The following is a 16,119-nucleotide window of genomic DNA, read 5'->3' as shown; positions in this document are numbered from 1 at the left end:
TCCAGTTTTGTTCATTATAGGGGGACTAATGCATCCAGTTTCTCCTCCTGCTGTAAACAATTAATATATTGTTATTCTTCGGTGTCTTATAATAATCAGTTGGCATTTAGCATGTTGTTGATGCAAATCTTAGCATAACCAAACTTAATGAGAGGTTCTCATTCAAATAAAGACAACTGTATAAATAGCAATCAGTTTGAATACAGTCAATGATTTAAAACAGGCTGTACGTTGAGTGTTTTATCGTGAAAGCTCTTTAACAGTTGTATGCATTTACACAGTGTGTCCGTCCTGGTTTGCACAGTGTGTAGCCGGTAGCACTGCTGGGTTTCTGTGTTTTCTTTTTGTTTCGTTACACCAGGCAGTAACCATGGGTTTGACTAATTTAAAAAAAGAAAGAATGAGGGTCAAGAGTTATGCTTAGAATTAGAAGTACAGGTACACAAAATGTTCGCCTCTGTGATACGCTTTGATGAGTGAAAATTAATGTACCCAACAACTGACTCTGTATCCAATACTTGATATGTGTTTTGGCTCAGAGGGATGCCTGCAGAGTAGCAGAGGCAGACACTGCACGAATGACCGCACGCCACTCTGCCCTTGCAGGTGAGCGGCGCTGGGACAGGCTCCTATAACCTGACCGTCAAGGGTGTGCGAGTGACTCAGGAATTTTATCTGAACAAGCCGAGCCGTTTGCAGTTAGCTGTTCGAGATTAGCCTCTCACTGGTTGTGAAATACACGAAAAATACCTGTGGTTTCTAATTAGTTTTCGGTGCAGGTTGCTTGCTAGGAAAAAGCCTTTGCCTTTATTGAAATGACAGCTTAGATTTTGATAGAGAACAATGCTTGCAAACTACTTCTGTCAATAACGTTCGCGTCCTTCAAAGCAACTTTTCTAGTTAATGAAATGAATTGCTAATTCACGTTCCATCTGGATACTCCTATAGCTGCATAGGACACTCATGAAATTGCCTTTTTTTAGAAGGGCTTTTGTGCAGATGGCAGTGAGACATACGTACAGTCTAAAACTCTCTCCGCGTTTCTGAGAAGTGAATCCAGGATAAAAGTTCTACTTCATCCTCGGAGACCATCTGAGACTTTTTGTGTTCTTCTGGGCTTAGAACCTCTGCTCTGGGAGGCGGCTGCCCTTCATGCTGGAAGTGGTTACTGGTGCCAGTCCCTGTACCTGCGCGGGGGCGCTGCTGACCGCGCAGGGCCTGGCTGCGGGGACGTGCGGTCCCTGTGTAATGCTGATGCACAGGGACCGCTTTTCTCATGCTGTTGTTTGTGGGACTGTATTTCAACCAGAGGTTTTGTGTCCAGCAGTGAAGTCACAAATAAACTCTTAAATGCGCACCTGTGCCACTTAAGGGCTGGGAACAGATTGAGGCTCTGGCTACAATGAGCAGATTTCTAGTTGCTTGCATTTCAGGTGTTTTGTAACTTTCACTAATATTTAGTAGCTTCCTTAAAAAGCCTTATATTCTGAATACTACCTTATTTGGGTTTGTGTGTACTGAAAAAAATATAACGACGTTAATCCTTGCAAGGTTTATTTTTCTTTTATATTCTTAAAGTATTTGAAAACATCAAAGTCTTTTTATGGCTTTTAATTTTATGGGCAGTCAAAATACCACAGGAAGGCCAAAACTTGTATTGTTTTGGCTCTGCACATCTTCTTGAAGGATTAAGGTGGTCAGCAGAATGTGTAAACACCATTTCCAGCTTTTCAAGTTGGTCACCAAAGCATCCTTAAGAGCAGCTTGGGACTCTAGTCCTGCAAGACAAAGCCCTCAATCATATGATTCAATGATGGTCAGGGGCTTCTGTTAAAATGTTCTAGTAACTTTGAGCTTCACAGCAGTAAGTCAATTCACTTTGCATTTGAGGCACAGTGATTGATCATGTGTATGTAACTAGTCCATTGACATACAAATAGAGTGCATTTACTTTAACTGCAAGTTTACCTCAAGTTATGACAATGTAATTATTTAAACGCAGGTGTAGTTATTCAGAAATTATAATGTGACTGCAGCAGTTATCTGACCGGGCCCTGTTCATTGTACACACTGATGGTTTTCTACATTCTGACACTGCAAAGAAGAATATGCAAAGTTTGTGAAAATTTTGGGGAAGATATTGCTTTAGTGGAAAGGGGAGCATGTGCTGATATAAAAAAGACCCTTGGATTTTTCACATTAACTTTATATCTTTTAAAGGAAAGAACTAGGAGAGTGGAAAATTGTCTCCTCACTGTTTTCTTAAACATAAAAAAACCACCAAACCTTAAAGGTTTTTTCCTAGTTTTGTGGTGGTTGTTGTTGGTTGGTTTTTTTGTTCGTTCGGGGTTTTTTGTTTGGTTGGTTGGTTGGGTTTTGGCCCTTTAACCACCTGTAAGGAAGTCATTCAATGAAGTCTAAACCTGTTCAAGGAGCAATGTAGGGGAAAAACTAACCAGCTGATTACCCACCTCACTGTCTTGGCAGGGCCAGGCTGATGCCCTTTCATAAGTTCAGAGCTGGAAATGCAAGAACGTTATTTGAATAAAATAACAAATAAATCACTTTATCTAAATAAGTTCTGGGAAGAGCTTATCCTAAAGGTAGTGTTTCTTACAGACTTTGAAGAAAAAAATAGAATATCCTGTAAAAGACCCTAAATAACCATATCGATTCAGTTCCACATTTTTCACATTTTATTTTAATTTAATTTTGTCTTTAGAAAACCTTAAATTTTAGAAGTTTGTACTGCATAATACATTGACAGCAAAGCTGTGAGCTTGCAGTACTGGGTTAAAATACTAGCGTATTCATAGAGATACGGTCTTCACCGATGAAATATTTCTCAAAACAAGGGCGCAGTTTGACGTGCATTTCAGTAGTAGCAGTGGCAGGTTAAGCAGTTTATATTCTCCTCTCTGTGCCTACCCCCGCACTACCTCATCTGTTATGCCAGCATTGTGGGTTTTGTAAGCAAGTGGTGAACTGAGTGGGGAAAACAGACCTGCCTTTAAAAAAGAAAGAAAAAAAAAAAAGTTTTTGACAAGTTATTTTTTGTTGAACCTATTCCCCACTCCTGTTTCCTTGTGCTGAAAAGACAGCAGGGACGTGAGAAGTAGCAGCAATAAGTAGCCTGGTGTAGGATCTGCTTAAAGTTGCTGGTTGTCTGAATAAAGCCTGACTATACTTGAAAATAGGTAATTTTGGCCTTTGGAAGAGCATTAGAAAATGAGTACAGAAAAGTATTTAGAAGAACACGCACATCAAAACTATTGTATGAGAGTAGAATGTCTTTTCCTAAGCACATTTGTTTTGACTTTCATGCAGGTCTCCGCCACGATGAAATATTCTTATATTTAGACAATTAAGAATTTATTTCCCTTGTAAAGTAAATCTGGATAAAAGTTGGTTAGAGTAAATTTGTGTGATGACATTTTCTACCCATCCAATTTTCATAAATTCACGTATCACTTGGCTGAGCCTGTAATGCAGCATTTCTAATGGGTTTTTAGAGAAGAAAGGCAGACCAGAAAGGTTAAATGTTTGGAAGAGTTGTGTATCTGCCCTTAGGCTATTAACAGAATTTAGATGTAGAATTTCAGCAGAAGGGGGCAAAAGAAAAGCGTGATTGATGCAGACAGAAATAATCTGTGGAAAATGGTCAGAAAATCATATTCATTTTACCTAACCTTTTCTCATTAAAGGTGAAAAGAAAATCCATTCCTTAGCTTTCAAGATCTCTGCAGTTCTATGGAAAATGCAAAACCCCACTTCAGAGAGATCTTTGAAATCTCATTCTGTATCTGATGAAAAGCATGTTTTGGGACCCCCCACTTTCAAAATGTTCCATGAAAGAAGAACCACGGTGCTGGGATCACACTTTCACTTTAGTCTTGACTTTCTTTTAACCTAAGATTTAACATTAAATGTAACTGAAATAAAAAGCCTCTTTTGAGAGGAAATGTTTACATCTGAAACTATTGAAATGGGATGCTTCAAGAGTGGTAGAACTCTCCCATCCCTTTTTGCTTGGAGGGAGGGGGATGAAGGAAGCAAAAAAACCCCTCAAATTTGTCAAATTTTCAGTTTGAGCCAGTGTTTCAGTTTAAGTGGCTGCACTTTCTGGGAAACTGGAGGAACCGTGAAAGAATGGTTCTGTAAAAAAAGAAAAATTCGAGAAGCTCTACTGAGTATTTATTGGGAGAAAACAAGATTGCTGAAAATTACTGACATTAAACATTATTCAGTGGACCTCCATTGTCCTTTACCTCAGTGCTATACAGCCACTTGGCCTGGAGCCCACCTCTCCTGCCTTTCTGCCCATCATCTGTGTTTAAAAATGCAACTTTGAGATCAGCTCCTCAGATAAGCTTTGTATCACTCTGGCCTTCACCGCGTGTGCTCCTAACCCCAGTTAAGCAGCGTACCTTGCATTAGAGGTGCTGGCGTTGTCAGCCACCGGCTGAGCCCTGTACCAGGCTGCGGGTCCAACCGGGCTGCCTGCTCGCATGCGGCGGTCTTCCCTGTCCTGCACAGTTGTAATTAATTTTGGCGTGTGGATTTCGTGCTTTGGTGGAAAGTGCACCGTGAAGTCCAGCATAAAAGAAACAAAAGGGAAAATAACATAGCGCTTGAAAATGTTGTTTTGAGTAAAATGCTGATGCATAAAACTCATCATTAAACAACAATGAATAAAAGATCTGAGTCCTGAAAAGTCAGCTGAAAGCCAAAAAACCTGCAGAAAACCTGCAAATGAAGTATCTGAGCAAAATACATTGCAGTGGTTACAAGAAAAGCTGTTGCTGGATGGCAATGGTGTGCAGCAGGCTGTTTTCTGTCTTCTTTTAAAGTACGCTTTAAAGAGCAGTGAAATTGTAGTTCAAATAAGGAACGCTTAGTCTTCACTATTTCAGTGTCTGATTATCTTTTGTGTGTTTTGTTTTTTGTTTTTGTTTTTTAAGATCTTGATGGTTATGGCAAAATCTTTCATCAGCATATGGTATAATGGGCTACCGATTGGATGATTTACAGTCATCTGAAACATGATACATACTTCTTCTCTTCCTTGTCCATGGTAAGTTTTCTTCCTGTACATACCTATCAAATACTTGACTGCAGAGAACAAACTAAGTTTGCAGTGACCCACATTGGATGTCGTTCCCATTGTTTTCATCTGGACTAGCCTAGAGTTGTTAATTTACTGAATACATAAGAAATAGTTCTTTTTTCTTAAGCTGTTTGAGGATGTTTTAAAAACTTAAGTACAAAAAATAACCATACAAAAATTTTCTCTCTTTTGGATGATCTTAGAGCTGTGCAAAGATCCTGGTACACAGCTTGAAATGTTATCTTTCCCTTCAGCCTGAAAGCATCTTCACCTCCCTGTGGAGTGTCTTAGTTCAAATTAGATTCCAGCCAAATGTTCTTTTTGGTATGACACATACCATAACGTATTTAAAAACAAAATAACTGTAACTATGTTACAAATATAATTCAAAACACAGGGAAAGAAAAAAATTGGAGAAAATATTTAGAAAGAAGTTTTCAGTTTTATTTTTGCATTGCTTCTATGTTTTGTGCCTGCAATTAATCTAATTATAGTATCCATGAGCAATGTTAAGTATTGTATAAACAGTAATATTAAAAGCAAGGCTCCTCATAGTATAACTGAACTATCACTTCTGATTTACAGTGTCCAGACATGGAATAATGAGATCCAAAGCACTAGTTGTTCATTTGGCTATACGCATTGACAAACCAAATTTGGTTATCAAAATGTTCCACTGACTGCTCTTTAACACAGCACAAATAGCAGCCCAGTCTTCTGTCCAAATATCAGGTTAAGCATTTGAGGTTAAAATCCACACTGTCTTGCTTTTCTCTTTTTTAAGAGTTTTGACATGGTTCTTACGCCAAAGTTTGTTTGTGAAAGGTACTGAATTTTCTGGAGTAGTTCCTTAGCCATTGTGTCGTGGTTTAACCCCAGCCAGCAACTAAGCACCATGCAGCCACTTGCTCACTCCCCCCCCCCCCCCCCCCCCCACCCAGTGGGATCAGGGAGAGAATCAGGAAAAAAAGTAAAACTCGTGGGTTTCAAAAAAGACAGTTTAACACGACAGAAAAAGATAATAATAATAATAATAATAGAATTGGAATATAGAAAACAAGTTATGCACAATGCAATTGCTCACCACTCGCCAAACAATGCCCAGTTAGTTCCCGAGCAGTGATCCACCCCCTTTCAACTCCCCCCAGTTTATATACTGGGTGTGACATCATATAGTGTGGAATATTCCTTTGGCCAGTTTGGGTCAGCTGTGTCAGCTGTGTCCCCTCCCAACTTCTTGTGCCCCTCCAGCCTTCTTGCTGGCTGGGCATGAGAAGCTGAAAAATCCTTGACTTAGTCTAAACACTTCTTAGCAACAACTAAAAACATCAGTGTGTTATCAACATTCTTCTCATACTAAATCCAAAACACAACACCATAGCAGCTACTAGAAGGAAAATTATACTGGCAGAAACCAGGACACATTGTTAAAATCTGTCTGTAAATGTTTGTTACCTTAAGTCTGTGTCCAGGGTTCAAGTTAGAAAAGGTGTGACATGCCAGCGTGAAAAGTATCTTTCCTTTTCTATTCCTGTTCCAGATTTCAGAGTCCTTCGAGGTATGCAGAAGTAGTGAGAAGAGCAGAGAGATGCAAGCATTGAATAGAAGAGTCAAATTGATGGCATTACTCAAAGCCATTCTTATGATATGCTTAAGTACTGTAATGAACTAAAACAGAGGCAGTACAGTTTCCAGAGGGTGTTTGCACTTGATAATGGAAAGATGTGTTTAAATACCCCATATAAATGGATAGAGAGATTTACCAGCAAAACTGGTTACTATTATTTTTGGTGGAAGTAGGTATTTACACAGTGAAATGGACAGACACATAGCACATCTTTGTCGTCCTTTGGAGGGTATCTTTTGCCTGCCTCTCTGTTACCAATTTCAGTTCGCTTTGCATTTCACATTATACGTCTCCCAGCTACTAACCATACAACTCTGCAACCAGGGAGCCAGATAAATAACAAAGAAAACATTGCCTCACTGGCAAATTATTGAGAAAAAAAAAGATATTGTTCAATGGGTTATCTAGCACCTGTTGATTCTGCGAGGCAGTTCCCCGGGTATTCATTGAGTTCTGCATTGTTCCCTAACCAGGCTTTTTATTTGCCGAATTAGCCGATTTGCTTCAAAGACTTGACCTTTTCTTTTCTCCTCTTCCTTATCAGCAATGTGCCATACATTTCTGAGCCTGTTTTTGCATCCTGAATATGCACTGATTCATGATGAAATAAGGCCTTTGTGACAGGCCTGGTGGAAGAACTAACTTCTTTAAACAGAGAAAAGGATGTCTATCCCATATGTGTAAACACTGCAGGATTTTGTCTCCCTTTTCCAGAGGTCTGCAACACCACATTTTACTGCAATTAGTCCCTGTATCCACCAGCATGAGAACAGAATCCAGTCCACAGTGTTTCCCTTGTGGCTAAACTGACCCCCCCCTCACCCCCCCCAAAAAAAAAACCAAACCCTGTCATGTCTTAAATTGTTTAAGAAATGCTGTTTTACGTTGCCCTGACAATTAAAAAAAACCCACTGCTTGCTTTGGCAGTCTTATTTGTCAGAATTGTTTCTCTTTGCAGTCAAACTCTTCAAGCAAAGAGGATGTGTACGTGAAAGGGCATCTTCATCCCCCCCCTCACTATTGTATCTGCTCAAGACTCATGTAGGCACTCAGAAGCCCAGTGAGTTCCCCCACTGCTTCTTTCTAACAAGATTAAAGCTAAGGTGGACATTGGGAAGTAAACTGAATGTCACCACACATGATATGAAACCTGGAGGATTTTCTGCTCTTACTACAGTAGCTTGTGGAATGCTATCCGGAGGCTTAATAAGCCTTACTTGTCAAATTCAAACCCTGCAAGAGAAGAGATGATGTTCAAAACAGTAATATACGTTTAGAATTTGTAAAATAATAATGATGATAGTAATAGTTCTTGTTTGTTCCCAAATCCTATACTCCATTAGCTAGTACAGGGAAACCTACAACAGAAAGATACGTTAAGATGATGAAATCAGGCTTTTAGAGGAGATGGTGGGATATGAGAACTTATGTGAAAGGGAAATGGAATCTCTTACAAGGAAGGAGTACTAGGAATGCAAAATTTTACAGCGGCCTGTAGTTATTGTGTGTCTTCTGTATCTTCATCCTGCATCGGACCAGCTGATACCAATTTTGGCATTTTTTTGTGGCTGGAAAACAGTCAACTCCACTGAGATAAAAAACAAAAAAAAAAACCCAAATCCCAAACAACAACAATAAAAAGTGGAAAATCTTTATTGACTCTCATATATTGAGAAACTTGATATGGTATTTTAATATTGAAAGGATTCTTTCAGAGATACTGAATATGTAAAGTCAGCACAGAACGATAAAGAAGCTATAAAGAGCAGAAGCCAGGTGCTGTTTAGAAGACATTTATGATAGTTAAGAAGAGAATATGTGAAACATTAAAGGTCAGGACATCTACAAACAAGATAAATGGTTCAGACCATATGTTAAGTTATAAGAATAATGAAGGGATTTTAGTACATAATCACACCAACTTACTTGGAAGGCACACTGAAAATAATTCTAGGAAGCTCAATTAAAAAAGCTGTAGCAGGTATCCCAAAGTCTTAATACCTGCCAGCTGTGTTTTCTGAGTGTTACATACTATAGACAACAACTTGAAGGACCAACATCAGCAACTGCTAGGTAGTGTTACAGTTCTATTACCTGGCTTTAAAAAAAAAAAAAAAAAAAAAAAGGAACAAGAAGAAAACATGGAGAAAGTCTAGCCCTGGATCTCAGTTTCTCAACTGAAAACAATCTGTCAAAAAACATGTACTGAAACCTCCTATATCAACACTAAGTAATGGAAAGCTTGCATTTTGGATGTTTCTGCTTCTGAACTCGTTTCAGCCTCTCTGTGCCAATGGCTCATTGCAGTTTACAGGTGGCGTTGTAACTGAAGTGGACATTTTAACTGTAAATCATGATTAATAAGTATTAAACCCAATCAATTTTTGTTATTTCCATTGCTTTCTCCTTATTGTTGAAATTCAGGGTTCTCTAGACTGCTACTGATTGTGCTTAGAGCATTGCTCCATCAGAGTTCACACAGATGCATTCAGTGAATCTGGGTCTGTCCTGCCATGCCACTTGCTAGCCGGGCTGTCCGAACACATCACCGGCTTCGTTTGGATGCCAGAATAAATGGCATAGCAGGTACACGGAGAGAGTCAAAATGAAGCATGCATTATTTATGGAAGTAATCACAATCCTACTGAGATATAGCCTGAACTGAGATGCCCGCAGCTACTAAACAGAAACAAAGGAATTACTGTTAGTGTTCGTCTTCAAAATTTCTGGTTTGGGTGAATTTAAACTAGTTTTTGAATGCTGCCTCAGTACATTCAAATGAAGTAAGAACTCCCCTTTGCCCTTTTACTTTCATTTCCGCACACTTCTGTGTACTTCATTTTCAAGCTGATATTGTGATCTAGAAGGACTGCACTGTGTCAAGAGTCTTGAATAAATTATGCCACAGGAGGTTCAAAAGCTACAGAGAAACTAGCCTCAAAGTTAGGTATTGGTTAAAAGAAGGCTCAGTAACCTAAGAGGCATTGCTGCTGATGTGCTGTCTACTAATGATTTTCTATTAGTAGGGAATCTTGACTAATGACTCTCTATCAGCGTGTCCTGACTGATGCACTAGTCAATGGATCGGTGCGTCATTTTATTTCCTCTTAAAGAACATGCTGCTAATGTGAGTGTGATAGGATTTGGCTTTAAATGAACTGCTACAAGCCACTTCGTTATCTGAACGGAAACAGGAAAATATTTTCACTTTCTTTAGGTCTGAATTTGTGCATAGTTTTCTTCTGAATTTATAAATTATTTGTGCCAGGTAACTACCTCTGTGGGCTTTTTGCATTTAAAAAAAAGATAGTAAATGAGTAAAGATGCTTGGAGTGAGAAGAGGCTCTGTGCTAACGTTGCCGTTGTGTTTAAATTCTATACTTTTTAACTGCACCAGGCTCTTAAAGAAAGTGCTGGGTTTAAAGCTCCAGCAAACTTGCTTGAAAATATATCCAATGAATTAATATTTAATTTTTAGCCTTTCTACTGTGCTACTGTAAAAAAAGCAATGGCAGCCATTTTCTACAAAAGAGTAAGGGCTTGCCAGTTTTATTAGGGTAAAAAAAAGCCACATGCAAATACGAATAAACTGATTATTTGTTTTTCTCCTTAGAATGTTAATCTAGGTTTTTTCCCTCATTAACAATTAGTGGTATAAGGATATACTGCTTCAGATCTGTTTGGTTTTCTTATTCTCCTATGAAGGTAAAGCTTCAAAACTGCAAAACCAAAATGCAGTACAGAACTACCCAACCTGTTATCAGTTTGACAGGGGAGGATCCTGGAAAGCTGGAAGGGTTTAAATGGCATGCGATCTGGGAGAACCATGCCAGTGATCAACTGCCATTGGTGCCTTAGCAGCGGCTTCTCCCTTCAGAGTTAGACCTTGTTGAGCTGCTGGAGATTAGTGCTACTAAGTCGGTGAGGGATCTTTTAGAACAAAGAGGTAGCTTTATTGTAGATAATCCATAATTGAGTTGATTTTACCCATTTGTGTTATCACACTGGCACGGTCACAGCACTGAAATACATGTCCAGGTGATCGGGCCAGCACCACTTGTGTGCAAGTCTGGAGGCCAGGAGATGCCAGCAGTTGCGTCCTCACCACTTCTCTTGGGTTCCGCTTGGTTGGTGGCAACAGATGAGTTTTGGGGAAGCTCTTTTATGATACAGGACCCAACGGTTGCGATATTTTGATCGTTCACCTCAGAATTTTGCTTCTTCAGCCTCTGTAAGTGCTAGGCAAACCCGCTGCCCGGTGTTCTCCTTTCATGTTTCTCAGTGGCTGGGCTGGCAGGAGGAGGCATGTGGCATCACCGCGTGTGGTGTCACCTCTCTTGCCTGCCTACACTTCTGACCTGCACAGCAGCCTGGTTTACAGTGTAATTAATTACACGGCTTTAATTCTGGATACCTAGCTTGAGAAAATATGCTAAATGTTTACTATGAAAATTGAGGACCTTAAAGTTATCTAGGATTAATCAGCCAAAAATGTGCCTAGAAAATGGAGCTTTGTTTCTTTTTAAGAGAAACTAAATATATCTGTCTCTTGTTTGGCGGACGTTGACTGCTGGAGTCAGGTGGTGCTTCCCGTATCCCTGAGAAACGTGAGTGATAACTGCCAGAGTTTCTCACAGAAAGATTCAATAGAGACTTCTGGAAAAGATAATAATAAAAGAAGTATGCTGCTTAGAGCAATCAGTAATTTTTTCTTTTTTCTTTCATAGTTAGCAGGCAAAGGTCCTTTCTGAATGCTTATTATTTCGGAGCTTTTGGAGGTTTGTGTTGGAACCAAAGATATATGTCGCAACTAGATTTTTATATGAGCATAATTCTGAAATAAACAAGATAATATTGAGATACTTAAAAGCTCTGTGCCCCCAAATGTGGGAGAGGAAAGCAGGCCTTTGGTAATCAGAGTAATTAATATTAAAAAAAAAAAGCAGTTTTAGGAAGACTGAATCACATTTTTTTCCCCCAATCATCTAAATAATTAGAATGCTCATGAGTATTTATAAAACCCAGGGACACGTTGGCTGTAAGGCCCTCGGGAGGGCTCTTCCCACTCCAGGCAGGACCATCACCCACCCGGATAAAGGCAGCCGCGGCTCTGCCCTTGCTGGGGCTGGCTGCCCATCCCCTCCGCTCCTGGTCCCTACTGATGCTGGGGGTTATTCTGTGCCACGAACCCACCTTGGCACCTGGGGAATGTCATGAGGTGTCTGTTGGCCCAAACCTCAAGAGTATAAAGGTCTTTCCAGCTAGAGACTTCTCCATGAGCCACGTCAGCACTCCCCCTAATTTACTGTCAGTTGCATATTTGCCAGTGGGAGCTTTTTGGCAACCAGCAGGTCACTGATGAAACTGTGAAACAATATTGGCCACTGAAATTTACCTGTACGATGAGGTATGAATTCATTTTTCATTTTATTTTGAATTATTTTCAACATACCAATGTTATCGTATAATTTACCTAAGAGCAGAGAATTGTTATAAGGACATGTGCCCTAATTGAACATAGTAATCTTAAGACTCATTTGAAAAGTAGCTTTGCAAAGCAAAATGCAGAAAACAAGTAAGAATCACTGCAGTTCTGTGACATCCAACTCATCAAATACATATGGTATCTATATCTCTGCTAACTTTGATTATTCTCTCAGCCAGCATCAGCAATAGGCAAAATGGGGGAAAGAGGAAACTGGTAGAAAAGACACAGCTTCTGAAAAGCAATTTACATTTCTCAGCTCAAGGAAACAAAATCTAGGCTTTTGAAAGTACTAATGAAGTGTTTGAGAAGGGGAGGAATGAGATTCATAAGTTTAATTCATGCTGTTACAGCAGGCATCCACAGTTCAATTCTGCATTCATTGCTTTTAGATGAGCTCTATATTAAATCTGAGTAAATTTATTCAGAAATTCAGATAAGACTTTTTTTTTTTACTTTTACTTTTGTCAATAAAAGCATCTAGATATTGGCAATTTGTTAGCTCAGATAGAACTATCTCATTGAGATCAGAACTGTTCGTAGAAAACTAGATCAGTGCAGATTTTTATAAGTAGATCAGTCATAGTTTGTGATAGAATAACTACTCTTTGCAGATAATGTTCACCTTTTCAGACTCTCTGGTTACACTTAAATGCTATTGGATAACCTTCTTTACCAGAAGATTAACAAAGTTGGAGTAAAATGGCATAAAATCCTTGGAACTTTAAGGAGCATCTTTTGTGGAGTTGCTGTTCACAAAAGCAACTTTATCTTTAATATCCTTCTGTCTTACCGTCTGCTTTTCGTAAAACCATGTAACACTTCCTTATCAGCTTTCCTCTCATTTTATTTCCCTTTGTATTATACTGCTTTCTACATCTTTACATAAACATGTCTTCTGACTGCATTTTATGTGAATTGAGTGCATTTTACAGTGGTTTGGAGCAACTAATTTGGGCTGTGAATTTCTGTGGGTAAGCATTTCTCTTGGCAAATTTTAATTTTTCTGCTAAATTATTTGCTTAAATGCTACAGTTGGTAGCATTTAATGATGCAGATTTGGTATCAAAAGTAGTTCTTTGCCACGCTAATATTAGGGAAGTAATAATTTAGATACATCAGACTACCGATTTTGAATAATTGGTGCCACTGGCTTAGTGAGACATGATATTCATTATTCTAAGAATTAATATATGCTGTTATATTTCAGTATCAATTTGCTGTATGTCATTAACTGATGTCTTTTTTTGTATGGTGCATATATATATATAGATATGTGTGCACATATATAAAAAGATGAAAGCTTAGTTTAAATTGTACAGACACTTTAAAAAAGAAGTTGTTTGTGTGTAGGGGAGAGGATCATCCTCTTATGAGAGATGAGCAAACTTGGAAAGTAATTTCTTTCCTTTAAAATAAAACTTGTATTATTTTTTAAAAATTGCATGCTTTATCTGTGTTCTGAATCCATTTCTGTGCATCTCTTATTACACAGGTCTTTATAATAAAGGTAGGATTCATCTGGTGTCTCAGTTGTCAATGGGGAGAGGCAGGCAACTCCAGAAGGCAGTTCCTCTCTTACATCTATCTTAGATACTTATCTTAGAAGGGGATATATTACCCTCTGGAGTTGGCAGTGCATGCAATATTGTTATTTCCTATTTTAAAAACAGGCCAAGATAAGCATGAAGAACTCAATGCTTCCTATAGTTCTTTTTATTTTGTTGGAGCTCTAGCAATTGACTCTCTGGAACAACTGCACTTGTTCAAGTGTATTCTACATTTTAAGTACACAAAGGCTCTCTCAAAATGATAGAAACTTTCAGGCTGGAAAATACAGTACTTTACCACTGTGATTATGTAGCACAGTAAAAAAAAAAAAAAAAGTCTTCAATTATACTAGCATTTAATTCAAATTGCTGGTGTTCTCCCAATCTTTTGTTTGCTTGGTGGTTTGACACTCACAAAAATAACACACTTGCTGTGTTGCATTCTACCTGCTGCCTTTTTATATATATAAGCAGAATGTTACACGTACGAAAACTAGGAGTTTGTTTGCAATAAAAATAAGATCAGGAGAAGCGAGACTTTTTGAACCATTTTCTACTTTTTCTATTTGTTACTGGAAAAGAGTAATGTCTATCAGTAATATTAAACTAGTTTGTGCAATATAATTTCTCTTATATTGAATACTGTGATACCTCTTCTCTAGAAAATTTTGTCCGTCTTATTATTTTATTGGTTTTTAACTATTTTTTTCTGTTTTGGACAAGCTTGGGTTGCTTGTTGCATTTCATGTTGCCTATACTAAGTGAACTAATAAAAATCTTTGCCTCTGTTAGATTCTTTTGCCTTACACAGGATCAACTATAAAAATACAGTGATGCTTCAGTGTTGCGTCAAACTAGAGTCTTGCCTACGTTTACTCCACTACAATAGCTTTTCCAAATACTTTTCAATTCTAGTGTCTTTGCCATGTCCTCTCTTTGGCAAGAGCTTTACTGCTTTAACATGTTTACTCATCTGTAATTTTCCATGGATTAGACAGTCTTCATTTCCTCCCCTAAGTGAAATGGGTGTTGTGGTGCTCTGTTAAATAGTCAGTGTTTCACCACATTAATGTGGGCATTTTAGTGGTGTGGAAATTATTTCCCATTGGAGAATATATGGCTTTATTCAGAACTTAATACTTACAGTCCGAGTTTCATCTTCGGCCAAGTGAAGTTAATGGCTTGACTCTGCATTATACAAGACCTTCTTGTATAGTGCTAATTCATCAATGCCATGTATTAAAGCTGAAACCTTTTGGATAAGAAATAACAGCCAGGTTTCAACCATTTATACTAATAAAAGACAATGTGCCATTTGGGGTTATCCTGACCAGATTTCAGCTTGTATTACATTTTGCGTAATAACCTTCTTGCTACATTTCAATTATATAGTCTGCCGTTCTTTAATTCTTCCTCTAAGCTGTTTTGTTGCTTGGCACAGTTGAGCAGCTGCTGTGTTCCCTCCTCCAGGTGGCTTCGCTTCAAATGCCTGGGAAAAAATTATTCCACTTAGAAATAGGTAACACCGCAGTAACATATAGGAGGTATTTAAAATATCTCATGGTCCACTTTTTACTGCCTGAAAGATTGTTGATATTTTGGCTTTACTCCATTAGAAGAAGGAGAGAGCATTTTTTATGTTAGGAAGATAATTTAATTGCTTTATAGGCTGCCCAGCTACATAGCTATCAAAGAGCAGCTGAAGGCTTTTGAGGGAGGATTTGTGGGTGAGATTAAACTCAGGGGAGAGGAAGGAAGTGAAGGATCTGCCTCAAAGTGGTGAATCCTGTGAGAATTAAGGCATCAAACAACCTTTCCAACAAGAGCCTGAAGCAACACATTAGCATCTACAGCAGGTGATGCCAATGAGTCTGAAAAGCTCAGATTAAATGAATGCAGGTGTTGGTGTTAGAAAATCAGGTCTCTCAAGAATAATGCTAGTTACTATCAAGGGATTGTTCTTGCCAAAAGAAGTTTGGAGGTAATTTAAATTACAGCGCAACTCAACTTTGTGTTGACTCCAAGCAAGGTCATAAAATAGTCATGCATATGATTTAGTTCTGAGTGTGTGTGTCAGCTATGGAGCAGGAATACTCTTAGATTTCTTTTGTTTGGAAAATTTGCATACTTGAACTGATTCAAACACAAGCTCACCACATTTGTTAAAGATCTAGTACAAATTTTGAAAACCAGAAGAACTAGAGCCTGAGGAGAAACGATCCAAAATACTTTTCTTTTTTTTAATGAGGAGTTTACCAGTTCTCTATCCTATGCATAATAAGGAAGAACAGCTCTTTCAAATAAATCAATAAATAGAAACCTTGGAGTGTATGTAGAGGGCACTATTTAA

At 38.4% G+C, this 16,119-nt stretch overlaps 1 protein-coding gene across 2 annotated transcripts in view; it reads left to right on the top strand.

The window, feature by feature from the left end:
• Window positions 1-16,119, top strand: part of CHRM3 (cholinergic receptor muscarinic 3) — a 235,510-nt gene that overhangs the window by 34,791 nt on the left and 184,600 nt on the right. For both annotated transcript variants that reach the window (XM_049830903.1, XM_049830902.1), the window contains exon 3: window positions 4,962-5,074. The gene's annotated coding sequence lies outside the window, so the exon portion shown is untranslated. The remainder of the gene's footprint in view (window positions 1-4,961; window positions 5,075-16,119) is intronic.

Source organism: Accipiter gentilis, chromosome 28, assembly GCF_929443795.1.
Source record: "Accipiter gentilis chromosome 28, bAccGen1.1, whole genome shotgun sequence".
NCBI lineage: Eukaryota > Metazoa > Chordata > Aves > Accipitriformes > Accipitridae > Astur > Astur gentilis.
The sequence above is the reverse complement of the archived record's forward strand: the minus strand, read 5'-3'. Positions and strand labels throughout refer to the sequence as shown.